The 12,217-nt window shown below is 38.2% G+C and overlaps 1 protein-coding gene across 1 annotated transcript in view; it reads left to right on the forward strand.

The window, feature by feature from the left end:
* Positions 1-12,217, forward strand: part of LRMDA (leucine rich melanocyte differentiation associated) — an 886,320-nt gene that overhangs the window by 452,757 nt on the left and 421,346 nt on the right. The window lies entirely within an intron of this gene.

The following is a 12,217-nucleotide window of genomic DNA, read 5'->3' on the forward strand; positions in this document are numbered from 1 at the left end:
ATCATTTAAGCAAAAGTAGTTTCTTAAAGGAGCTATTCAGAAGCAAGAATCCATGGTTCATTTAATGCTGTCTAGGGGAGGAAAGTCTTGTTGAGTGACATTCTCTGTGGTTCTGTGATGTAATATTTATGATATGTCACACAGCTATACATCAAAACAATCACGTCTGTTACTGCATTTGCATACAAAATGTTGATATATATATATATATATATGTATATGTATATGTATAGGGTCAATAAATGTTTTAGGCTATACTTGCCAAAATGTAAAGGATCTGTGTTTATTCATGTACAAATATTGCTTCAGTCTTACCCTTTATTTTTCTCATATTCTTTTTGACATTTCTGTTCTCTAATTAAAATAAGCTATAAAATAAATCTGATTCAGTTTAGTGCCATATCAGACTACACTAAAACCTAAACAAACCTCTCTATTGTTTATTTTCTGCCACAAAAGTAGCACGGGACAGCCTTTATTTTTGCAGATTAATATATGTATGCATTTCCATAGTATATGCACTGCATCCATCAAACCATTTGGGGGTATTTTGAGGGTAAATACCTAAAAAACTAAAGAACAACACTATACTAGTAAGGCATTGCTTGAAATGTGAGGTTTATATGATTAAGGACTGTATGACTCTGTTCTGGACCTTGTCTTCTTCTCTAGTGGTTCACATGCATATCTCAAAAGCTATTCACTGTTCTTCCTCAGCAACTAGAAGGAAATAGTGGCATACTGGCTGATTATGTGAAAATCACAGATTGGCTACCTCATTAGATGGGCCAATTTGCCTGTTATATGCAATGTCAGATCTGGCCATAATGGTACGTGTTTTTGTTGCATCCTGTTTGGATTACTGTAATGCACTCTCTATGAGGTTGTCTTTGAAAAGTGCTAGGGAACTTCAGTTGGCCCAAAGAACAGCAGTCAGGTTATTAACTGAGGCAGCCTACGAAGAGCACACTATTCCCTTATTTGCAACAACTCCAGCTTGTTTTGGGGCACAATTCAGAGTGTTGGCTTTGCGCTATAGAACCTTATACGGCTTGTATATATTTTTGTGAACCTATTATCTGGAGAGCTCCTCCTCTCTGCCCCACCCCTCTATCAAGCTTGTTTGGTGGGTGCAAGGGACAAGGCCTTCTCAATAGCTGCTCCCACCTTAGAGAGATCAGGATGGCCTGACCCTGTTTGCTTTTCATAGGAAGGCGAAAACCTTTTTTAAAAATAAAAGCTATATGTATATTTTAATATATTCAACATTCTTTTTAATTACAATTGTTTTGTATTTATTGTTAGCTACCTTGAGTCCCTACACTGGGAAAAAGCAAAATAAAAATTAATTAAGCCAAACAGTGGTTTTGCCAGCACACATCTGCCAGATTGCCAAACTCTTTGTTTATCTTGAGCCACATTCAGTAGAGACACTATTCTATAGTTTACATTGATTAATTTTTAAACTACCATATTTTCTGGCATATAAGACTACTTTTTAACCCAAGAAAATCTTTTCAAAAGTCAGGGGTTGTCTTATACTCGGGAGTTATCTTATACGCAGGAGTAGACTTATACATGGGAGTTGTCTTATACGCAGGAGTAGTCTTATACGCCGGGAGTCATCTATAAGAGTGAGTGCTGAAACTTCCTATCCGGATTGGAGAATCTGTGGTTGCTGCATATGGTGGGGCAGGGGGGAGCTCAAATATGGCAGTGGCCACGTCCCTGCCATATGCAGTGACTATATGAAAGCATTAAGAGTACGGTAGAAGAAAATATATTCATCAGGATTCGTGGACTTAATGCGGTCCTGATCGTGAGGTGAAGGGGCGCCTCCCCGGGAAGGTGTTAGTGAAGGGCAGAGCAAGCTGCAGGCGTCCGGGGCGCCCCAGGGTATAAAAAAGAGATAGAGTGGCTCTGGGCCCAGAAAAACACACCTCTTTTACCTGTCTGGTTCACCCTTGTATTCTGTTACCGTACCTCCTCCTCTGCCTCTCAGATTTCACTCCTGAAGACCGCAGTGAAGCAGTGCAGGTGCGAGATCTGAGAGGCAGAGAAGGAGGTACAGTAATAGGAAAGTTCCCATATTGAAATCAAATCTGATGCTTTTTACATTTTTATTTGGTGTGCGTTGGAAGAGGGATCGTCTTATATGGCAAGTATATCCCAAACTCTATTTTAACTGGAAAAGTTGGGGATCATCTTATACAGGAAAATACTGTAGTTTTCTCCATAGAAAGTAAACGTCCCATGTAAACACATAAATGCAACCACAATTGTATTTATTTATTTATTGCATTTATATCTCATCCTTCTCACCACAAAGGGGACTCATGGTGGCTCACAAAAGAGGTAGAATTCAATGCCATATGTACCCACATAGGACAAACCAAACATATACATTAAAACCAAAGATTTTTTTAAAAAAAAGTAAAATAAAAATAAACATAAGAGGAGACTTATAATCAAAGTCTTCATGCAGGCAAAATAATCTGAGTATTAAAACTGTAGTTAAGGGATTTTTCTTCAGTAATAATGTTGCTCATTAAAAAAGACACAATAAAAGGAACAGAAGTTTCAAAAGTTACTTCTGCTGAAACATTAAGGTAACCCTGGGTAGATCAGACAGTCCAAAGTGCACACCCTGTTTTAATTTTAATTCTAAGTTCCTAATTCACTGCTTATGGAAGAACAAATGCTTACAGTAAGTGGGACTATAAAGGCTCTACTATGGAAGCCATGATAGTGTGGGAATTAGATACTGATGTACTGATACAAACAGTATACTCCATATAAGCACTGGGGCATATGAGCAATTTAGTGGGCATAATCAGAAATTGGGGGGGGGGGGGGGGTAAACATTTTTCCCATGCGTTAAAGGGAATGGTTTTTCGAAAATAAATCAAGCCAAGGAAATTTGCTTCCTGAAGTTGAGAAGAAAATGGTTCTTCCTCCTCCTGGATAAGGTAGATAGAGCCACAATTTCATCACCTAAAACAGAAAAACCTGTTTACGCTTCTCCCCATCCCCAGCAATTACAGAGAATGACTGAATTTCAGAATGAGCCAGAGTGGGACCTGTGAAATCAATGGGATGTAAATAGTTATGACTAAGTACTATCAATTTCACTGAGTCTAATTTATGTATGACTAAGTCCAAGCCTAAAATAATAAATTAATAATGAACAATGTGCTGGCTTTGGCAGACATCAAAAACCTGTTGCTTCAATGTTAAGGTAGAAATGTTCCTGCAAAATTTAAGAGAAGTTCAAAGTCTCACTACGTTTCTGTAATTTCTTTTATACACCTTAAGGGGATTCTAAGAAAATGATCCACGGTGGGAAGAACAGAAACCTAAAATTGTTTTTCTTTTTTTTAAAAAAGGATTCTTCTCAGCACTACTACAGTCTAGATAATATTGGTGTATTTATGCATTTTTTTAAAAGAAAGCCTGAAAATATATTACAGTTGTGTTATGAGTTTTAAGTAGACCTACCTAACTGTTAAGAATTTTCAGTAAACCCTAATAATAAAATTGAAATGTATCATCCTGTTTTGTGTGCAAATGTATGTATTTGTACAGAACATTCATATGCAACTTTATGCCTGTGTACTTAAGGAAATTTGCAAGTAATTTATTTTTATGGCTTATAACCTAGTAGACACATTAAAACATGGAAAAGGAGGACTAAGGAGGAAATGATAGAATATCTCAGTTAGAAATTTAATAAACAGTTGAGAAGACAGAAACATGACAGTAGCAGTATTTTGAAATTTGTTAAATTTATAAAAGTATCATATTTGATTAATTTATTCTCTGTGTGATGAATTAATTTATTCTCTGTGTGATGAGTAATGACTCATTGACAGAATTACTATCATTGGTGAATAATTAATTATTTTCTTCTATGTATCATTGTCGGGAAATTCTTGCTAGCTTTTATGCTTTTTAAACATTATCCTTAATCACAATATAGCGTGAAAGAGATGCCTGTGGAGAGATTCAAATATGGGAGCGGAGGGAAATAATGTGTTTAGCAAAGCAGTATAAATGCCAAATAACCTCATCTGCACCCTCTGCTTTGAAGATCTTCAGAAAGCAAAGGTCATGACCGAGGGATCAAACTCACAAAGAGTCAACACAATAATTGCTGGTTACTTGTCTTGTAGCAACAGCACATGTTCTGCCATGGGGGTCCATTGTTTGCAGTAAAAACACAAGCCCTGTTATTACTGAGTTGTGAAAAATGGTGCAAGTCAGAATGTATTGCAAATTATTTTTAATATAGGTGGTCTTATAGTTATGGTAAAAAAGTGAAAATTGCATGCATGTTATTTGTTTACTGTTCACTTGAACTACCACAAACATGGGTGGAGTCCATCTGGTCTTATATGGACAATCCCCAAGTTACAAACACCTGATGTACAAATGACTCATAGTTAAGAACGGGGGTGAGACAACAGAAAGTGAGAGAAATCTACGCCTAGGAAGGGAAGTGCACTCCTGGAAGAGTTATCATGGGGAAAAGGTGCCTCCAGCGAAGCTTTACCAACAATCCTTGTTTCCACAACAAGCCAAATTTTTCAAAATTCAATTATCACAGGGACAGCAAGTGAGGGGGAGTCTCCTGAACAGGGGCACAGACAGCAAATCAAACTCCACAGGGGTGTTAAACCTTCCCTGTTATCCAAAGCTTATATATATATATATATATATATATATATATATATACACACACACACACACATACACACACACACACACACACACACACACACACACACACATACAGAGAGAGAGGGAGATACATTTTTAAAATATACCTCTTCCAACTTACATACAAATTCAACTTAAAAATAACCCTACAGAATAACCCAAATTCAACTTAAGAATAACCCTATCCTGTTCATAACTTGGGGACTGTCTGTACTTTCTTTTGCTTCTGCATTTCCTGTCATTTTACCTACCATCGTGGTGATTTTCACTTGTTTTGCTTTGGATTTTGTTGTAACCTCCAACTTATGTTGCCCACCCATATATCTGAAGACAGTCCAAGGTTTAGGAAGAGGTAGACAATACCAATCTCATCTTTGGGCTGCAGATTCACATATGGAAAACAAACCCCTCCCAAAGTATGACACACTTCCTTATATCTTTACTTATAAGAATGTCATTACATTTCCAAGGTCCCTAATGTTGAATTCCATTAATTAGGATTTAAAAATACTCATATATAAGGTATATACTCACACATGTATACTCATAAAGCCAAATTTTTTGTTAGATCCCTCCTAAATGTTTTGTTAAACATTTGCTTTATAAGGTAAGTTATGTGCAATTGTCAATTACATGCAATTGTCAATTACATGCATTTTTAGCTTTTCATTTTTTTAAAAAAATGCATAGTTTGTGTATATTTTATTTTATTTATATACTGCTCTTCAACAGACATTGTAAGACTAACAAATTTGTGAACTTCTGCCAGTCTTGAACTGAGTCTTAGAAGGGCAACAGTCATATTTTCATCAAGAATCTTGATGATAACATTCTTTTCCATTCCCACTTTCAGTACTTTGGACCACATTTAGGAGTGGTGCAGAGAGGGAAAAATAATAATTAAAAATACCTTCTCACACCCTTCCATTTATTGAAGTGTTTGATGTGTCAGCAGAGTTAGACTTCTATTTTATATTCACATTTACGATTGTGATACTATGCCACAATTGTAAATGCCCCTGAAACCCACCTTCAAATCAAGCGATATGTACCACTTCTGTCCCTGCAACAAAGGGATCTGTGATGCAGGTGAGTAGGCTGCTGAAGGATGATGTATTCACCAGCAGTGATGGTGTGGGAAGCAGAAACAGGGACCTCTGTGATGTTTTGTCACAACTCTTTGTTGCATATCACTGGCTCATGAGATGGGGCTACTTTATAATGTAGGCACATACCTAAAGTTTTGTTTTACGTAGTTTTGTTTTATGTAGGCTACTCATGTCATGATCTGGTCCCCTCATTCCAACACAGAATAATTACATCACTTGGAATGAGTAGCTGGGTTTTAAAGGGGGATTGAAGAGCTGGATTAGGAGGTGATGTATAGCTAAAGTAATGTAGCTATGCCTCTGATGCAAAATCTCAGCCAGTATTCTCAAAGCTGTTATTTGACCAGAAGTCGGCTAGTCTTTGCAGCGACCTGAAATGTGAGTAAAATATCCACCTTCCCTTTAATAATAATAATCCCAGGTGACAGCAGGATTGAAGAGAAATAACTGGAAAAGCTGACATGATCTGAGGATTTAAAGACCGAACTGCAAAGACTCTGGCACAAGCCGGTCAAGGTGGTCCCAGTGGTAATCGGCACACTGGGTACAGTGCCTAAAAACCTTGGCCTGCACTTAAACACAATTGGCGCTGACAAAATTACCATCTGCCAGCTGCAGAAGTCCACCTTACTGGGATCTGCATGCATTATTCGCCAATATATCACACAGTCCTAGACACTTGGGAAGTGTCCGACATGTGATCCAATACAACAGCCAGCAGAGTGTCTGCTGTGGACTCATCTTGTTTTGTTTCAAATGATAATAGTAATAATACATTGTATTTGTGACCTGCATCTCCTAACAGCTCAGGAAGGCACACAACACAGTCAAAACATATCGACATAAAATACACACAACAAAATACATATACCAAAACCCGTGTACAAGGATCAACATACAGCAGTAATAGAATTCAAATCCAAAACTTGATGGGGTAGGCCTGCCAGAAGAGATGGGCCTTTAGTTATCAATTAAATTCTGAAAGCCCATTTAGTTGTTGGAGCTTTTCTGGCAGGTCATTCCACAGTATTGGGGTGGCTGATGATAAGGTTCTCTGGGTGATGATTGCCATTAGTGTTCTGGCTAGTTGGAGTAAAAGTCTTTGAGAACCTCAGTGTCCCAAAGGGCAGATTGTGTGGGAGAATGCAATCCTGTAGGTAACTTGGATCCAAACTATGTAGGGCCTCATATTTTAATCACCCACCATTCTCAAGTTGCTCCCCCCCACTGCCGCTATGCATGGTTAAAAAGGGGCATATTATTTTTAATTTTTTAAATAGTAAGATTCTCTCTATCTATGCGGGAAGCATTCCAAGATCCTCCGTGGATGCCTGAAACTATGGATAATAGTAAACCTCATACAGGGTGAGGCAGCATAACTTCCTTTTTTAAAATGCATGCCATTCAGTCGGTTGAAGACGTAGCAGAGCGCTAGTGGTCTCGTTCGAGAGGCGAGAGTATAAAGTTTTGTCCTGACATCATGCGTTGGAACAGTGGGGAGCGAGCTTTTGCCATTGAGGCCTACTTTTCGAGCGGATTTGGAGTGGCCGGCCAGCTCTCCAGATTTGGCCCCTTGTGATTTTTTTCTATGGGATTTTTTGAAATTCCATGTTTATGTGAACCATCCAAGGACCCTACAAGATTTGAAGACTAACATCCAAGAAGAAATCACCAAAATAACGCCTGCTATGCTGGCAAGAGTAATGGCAAACGCCAGAAATCGGTTTACTCAGTGTACGGAGAATGGGGGACGCCACCTACCAAATTTGATCTTCAAAACTACGTAAAACAAAACTTTAGGTATGTGCCTACATTATAAAAAAAATTAAAATTCTGATTCATACAATGGATTTTATTAAATTTTGAAAAAAGGAAGTTATGCTGCCTCACCCTGTATTATAAAATTGCACTGGAGGATCAAGGGAAGCCTACAAATATGTCTGAGGGGAATATTTTTGGAGCATGGGTAAATGAAACCGTGGACATTATATTTATGCATAGAGATGTTGTAGTGCACATGCAAACAAGTTTTTCTAATGAGGAAAGTACAAACAAAAGTGTGTGGAATAGGAAAAGTAGGTGTGGAAAAAGTGTGAATTTCCATAAGAGAGGAAAATGGATCACAGCTTCATACCAACAAAGGATGGAACTTTATGTAAAATTTAGAGGAATACACTTAAATTGGGACTAAGCATACTGAATGGTGTCTCTCTGTTAGTACCATCCAGCCTCCTTCCTTTGACCGACTGCCAAATGAAACTTCCTGAACTGACTGATCTCTATGCATAGCCAATTTCCTAAGGACATTGTAGACTATAGGAGAGTTTCACAGGCAGAGATAAATGGGTCTTTAAAGACCTTCTTGAGATATCTGTTTTTCTTCTCTCCAGAGTTCATTGCTTTCCCTCACCAAGGCAGATAATGACCTTCTTTCACACATCTGCAGAAAAGGGTACGATTGTAACACCAGGAATTTTGAAAGGGGTTCAAAGTGATGCTTTAAAATGCATATGGACTTGTTCCCTTAGCCAAAATAAAGCATTCTATATATAGAAATGGAAATTTAGATGGATCCCATTTCATTAAGCAGTGGTCCCTTAACTAGCAATTTTATAAGTTGAAAGCAAGTGCAATAAATATGTCATGCAACGTATAGATCTCTGTGCCTGCTATAAAGTGTTTTATGATGTCTGCCTTCACTGTTATTAGTAGCTGTCTCTTTCTGCAGCCACTGCCATTTGATAATGGTCTTAAAACACCCCAAATTACTTACCTGCAAGCAACATTCCAGATAGTGTCTGTTGACAGTTTGAATAAGTTTAGTGCCCTTTTGTTGTACTTTCAAAACAAACTGATTGAACCATCAATAGCTCCTTGGAAGCTGACAGAGGCCTATCATCTGGTTTAACCCTGTGATAGTAGGTTATCTTAGAGAGTTAACCTCCTTGCATTGTTAACTTGAATGTTTTATGTACTATGCAACTTTAGGATAGTGCTATGATAACCTTAGCAACTAAGTCATACATCACCGTAAAGAGATCTGAAGCAACAAATAACCCTGGATTAAATTTACAAGGCTTGGGTTTATATTGTAACATGTACATTTTGTGGATTTAGAGATCCTTTTCTGTGTTTTTATAGCAAATGGGGTTATGTTTAATCTAGGATTGCATCTTCCAGCTGAGATGTGTGACTTATTTTAATACCCAACACTGAAAACGTTAGATAATTAGTGTAAGATGTATACATAATAGATGTAAGATGTATATTTCTTTATCTTGTTGTCTCAGCCTGTTTGGAGATAGCACATGTATTGGGAGGGCTGATAGGTATTATTGCTGGCTTTATAAACTATGGTTTATGAAGCCAATAACAAATATGAGGTCTGCATGTTCTCTGCTTCATTCTTTTGTTCACTTGGTTCAGTATAATTTGATCTTGGGTTATTATCTTGATTAGTAAATAGTAATAAATCCATTGTTCACTGTTTGTGAATGTAAATAGAAATTGTAGTTTAACCAACTACCCTCATGTTCATTCTTATTTATCTGCTGCTATTATCATCCAATAATACCCTCAGTAGAATTTATATGACAAACTGCAAACTGTCAACATCATCTGGAATGTGTGCATAAGATAATGGTGAGCATTTTGATTTTTAAAAGGTTGAAAAAATAGCCAAAAAAATATAAGATTTAAATGTCCTTAGTTTGAAGAAGAGGCAGTTAAGAATCAGCATGATCACCATCTTCAAATAATATCAGTCAAGAGGATGATGGAACAACTCTGGTTTTATTTCGCTCAAGAATAGGATCTGAAACAGTTGGTTAAAATAATAAGGAAATGGTTTAGAGTAAACATGAAATTCTTCTTGATGCTTTAAGCTATATACTTGCAGATCAGTTCATTGGAGACTTTGAGACAAAACCTGGATTGGCTAATTCTAAAGCAGTGGTTCCCAATCTGTGGTCCGTAGATCACCAGTGGTCCGCAAGAACAAAAATATGGTCTGTGGCCTCACCTTCACTACACCATTGCCTTGAAACCATGTGGCAACAAGAATGACTGGTCTTGCAAAACCCTCTTATACTGCTAAGGCAATGGGGATGTCAGGAGGAGAGAGGCTGACTACCCACGAAATATTTCTATTACCATATCAGCTCTAGATTATTAAATATTGTTTTCTGTGGGCAAGCAGATGGCAACTACTGGATGGCATATGTTCTGTATCAGAAACTAGAGCTGATGTGGTCTATCCAATGCAATTTTCTGCATCAGCACTCCAAATAACCAAATTGAATCTAAAGTTGACCAAAAACTGATTCAGAACCTTTTTAGTACTAATGTTGGAGAGTGGTCCCTGGTCAATGTGGTCCCTGTTCAAGTGAACCCTGGTCAAGTGGTCCCTGGTTAAAAAAAAGCTTGGGAACTTCTCTTCTAAAGGATACGGTAATAGATTTCCTGCCTTGACAAATGGCTGGACTAAAATTTAGATACATTGTGACATACTTTCTGAACTATTCCATGATATATGTTTTGTCACCCTTTCTGAAAACCACAAGTGAGTGAACAAGTACATTTGAGAGGAAGGATATGTTACACCTGAAAAGGTCCAGCTCTTCAGTGTTATTAGACTGCCCAAAGCCCAAAGAACTTGCAGGAGAGTTTTATTTGAAGTTCTGGGTACATGAGAGAGTACGTAATAGTTTCCTCAACATTGAAATAGGGGCTTTAAAGTATATTCTCAGCCATAGGAAAATCTGTTTACAAGCATCTAAAGGAGAGAAAAAAACTACATCACTGTTCAGGCAATGCAGGCCTATGGTGTCAATCTAGTCCTTAGGAATGTGTGGGTGAGTGAAACATGCACACACATGTTTTATTTCTCACTTTGTTGAAAGGAATTTGTGCAGTTGGGATTTAATCTGGCTGTTCTTCCAAATGGCATCATTATTGCACGGCTTCAGCTCTGATGACAGGGTAGCTTTTAATGCCTGCTACAAGATTGCCTTTGATAGTTCATCATCCTTTGCTATACAACATCTGCACTGCCAAGATGAGTGGGGAAGATTTCAGTCATAGGATCCATATGGCTTTCATGGCTTCTCCCTCACAAGCTCTCTCCTGGTTGTTCCTTTTCTTTAGGGAACAAATGCTAGAGTTGCTAAATAGAAGAAAACTTGTATGCCAAAACTGTTCTGCTACAAGTGCTTATTTCCTCCGATGGGGTTATGTGAGACTGACGTTTAGGGCTTTGGTCCAAAGCTGGCAAAGAGATGGCATAACACTGCCTAAATCTGTTGTCATTTTTGTGGCTGCTTCCTTCTTGATGGCATCTTTCACTCCACCGTTAAACATTTGTTGATTTTGTCATAGTGATGTTTTCTGCACCTGAATATTAATCTTTTTTCACCCTAAACTTAGATGGGTTTTTTTTTTACTTATCCTGAGCTTTACTTTTGACATGTTGTTTCCTTCTATTTGAAAGAATCCCTTGTCTTTCGAAGTATTCCTGCCAGTAATATTAGAAGAGGAAAATTCTTTTCCACTGAAAGATAAGGGCCATCAGAAGCTCACAGTGGACTTGAAAGGGCACTTGGAAAGGTTGCAGATGAGTGTGAGAATATTTCTGTAATCCCCAAGCATCCAGCTATGCTCCAGAATTTCAGAAAATGACTAATTGAGAGCACATAATGCTTTGTGTGAAACCTTCTCCTTTTTACTACTGTATTCTTTTACAGAGCTAATATGGTTGAGGGTTTACATTCATGCTCTGGATGGATTTCAACACATGTCAGTGACCAATCTACTACCTCAGACAGGCATGTAGCCGGGGGGGAGGGGGGGAGGGCTTGAGGGGCTTCAGCCCCCCTCCCCCGAAATTCTCATGGTGGTTCGCGAAGAGGCCTTACTGGTGCATTATTTAAACTGTTATGTTTATTCATATCATGATCTGATCACCATACTCAATATATCCCATATGCATGGGGGTATTGGGGTAATGATACAAAAGGTTTGCTAGGCTAGACCCTCTTTCACTCAGACTCAGCCCCCCCCCCCGAAATGCCCCCCTGAAAAAAATTCAGACCCCCCCCCCCCCCGAAATGAAATCCTGGCTACGGGCCTGACCTCAGACATAACTAGCTGTCTGCTTGGCTTTTTTGTTTCTCTCTATTTGTATAAATAATTAATAAAATTACAACCATTATTTCTCCTGATCTCAAGGAGATTGGAAGCGATCCAAGAACCAGTTTGACCCCCATTAAAAATTAGTCTTCTGACACATTTCCTCAAAAACTCCAAAGAAGGGGGATTCCACCATCACTCTAAACAGGTTCTCCATTGAGTTCAGACGTACAAAAGAGCTGTCCTTTATATTTGAACCTAAA

Source organism: Anolis sagrei, chromosome 3 (assembly GCF_037176765.1).
Source record: "Anolis sagrei isolate rAnoSag1 chromosome 3, rAnoSag1.mat, whole genome shotgun sequence".
Lineage (NCBI taxonomy): Eukaryota > Metazoa > Chordata > Lepidosauria > Squamata > Dactyloidae > Anolis > Anolis sagrei.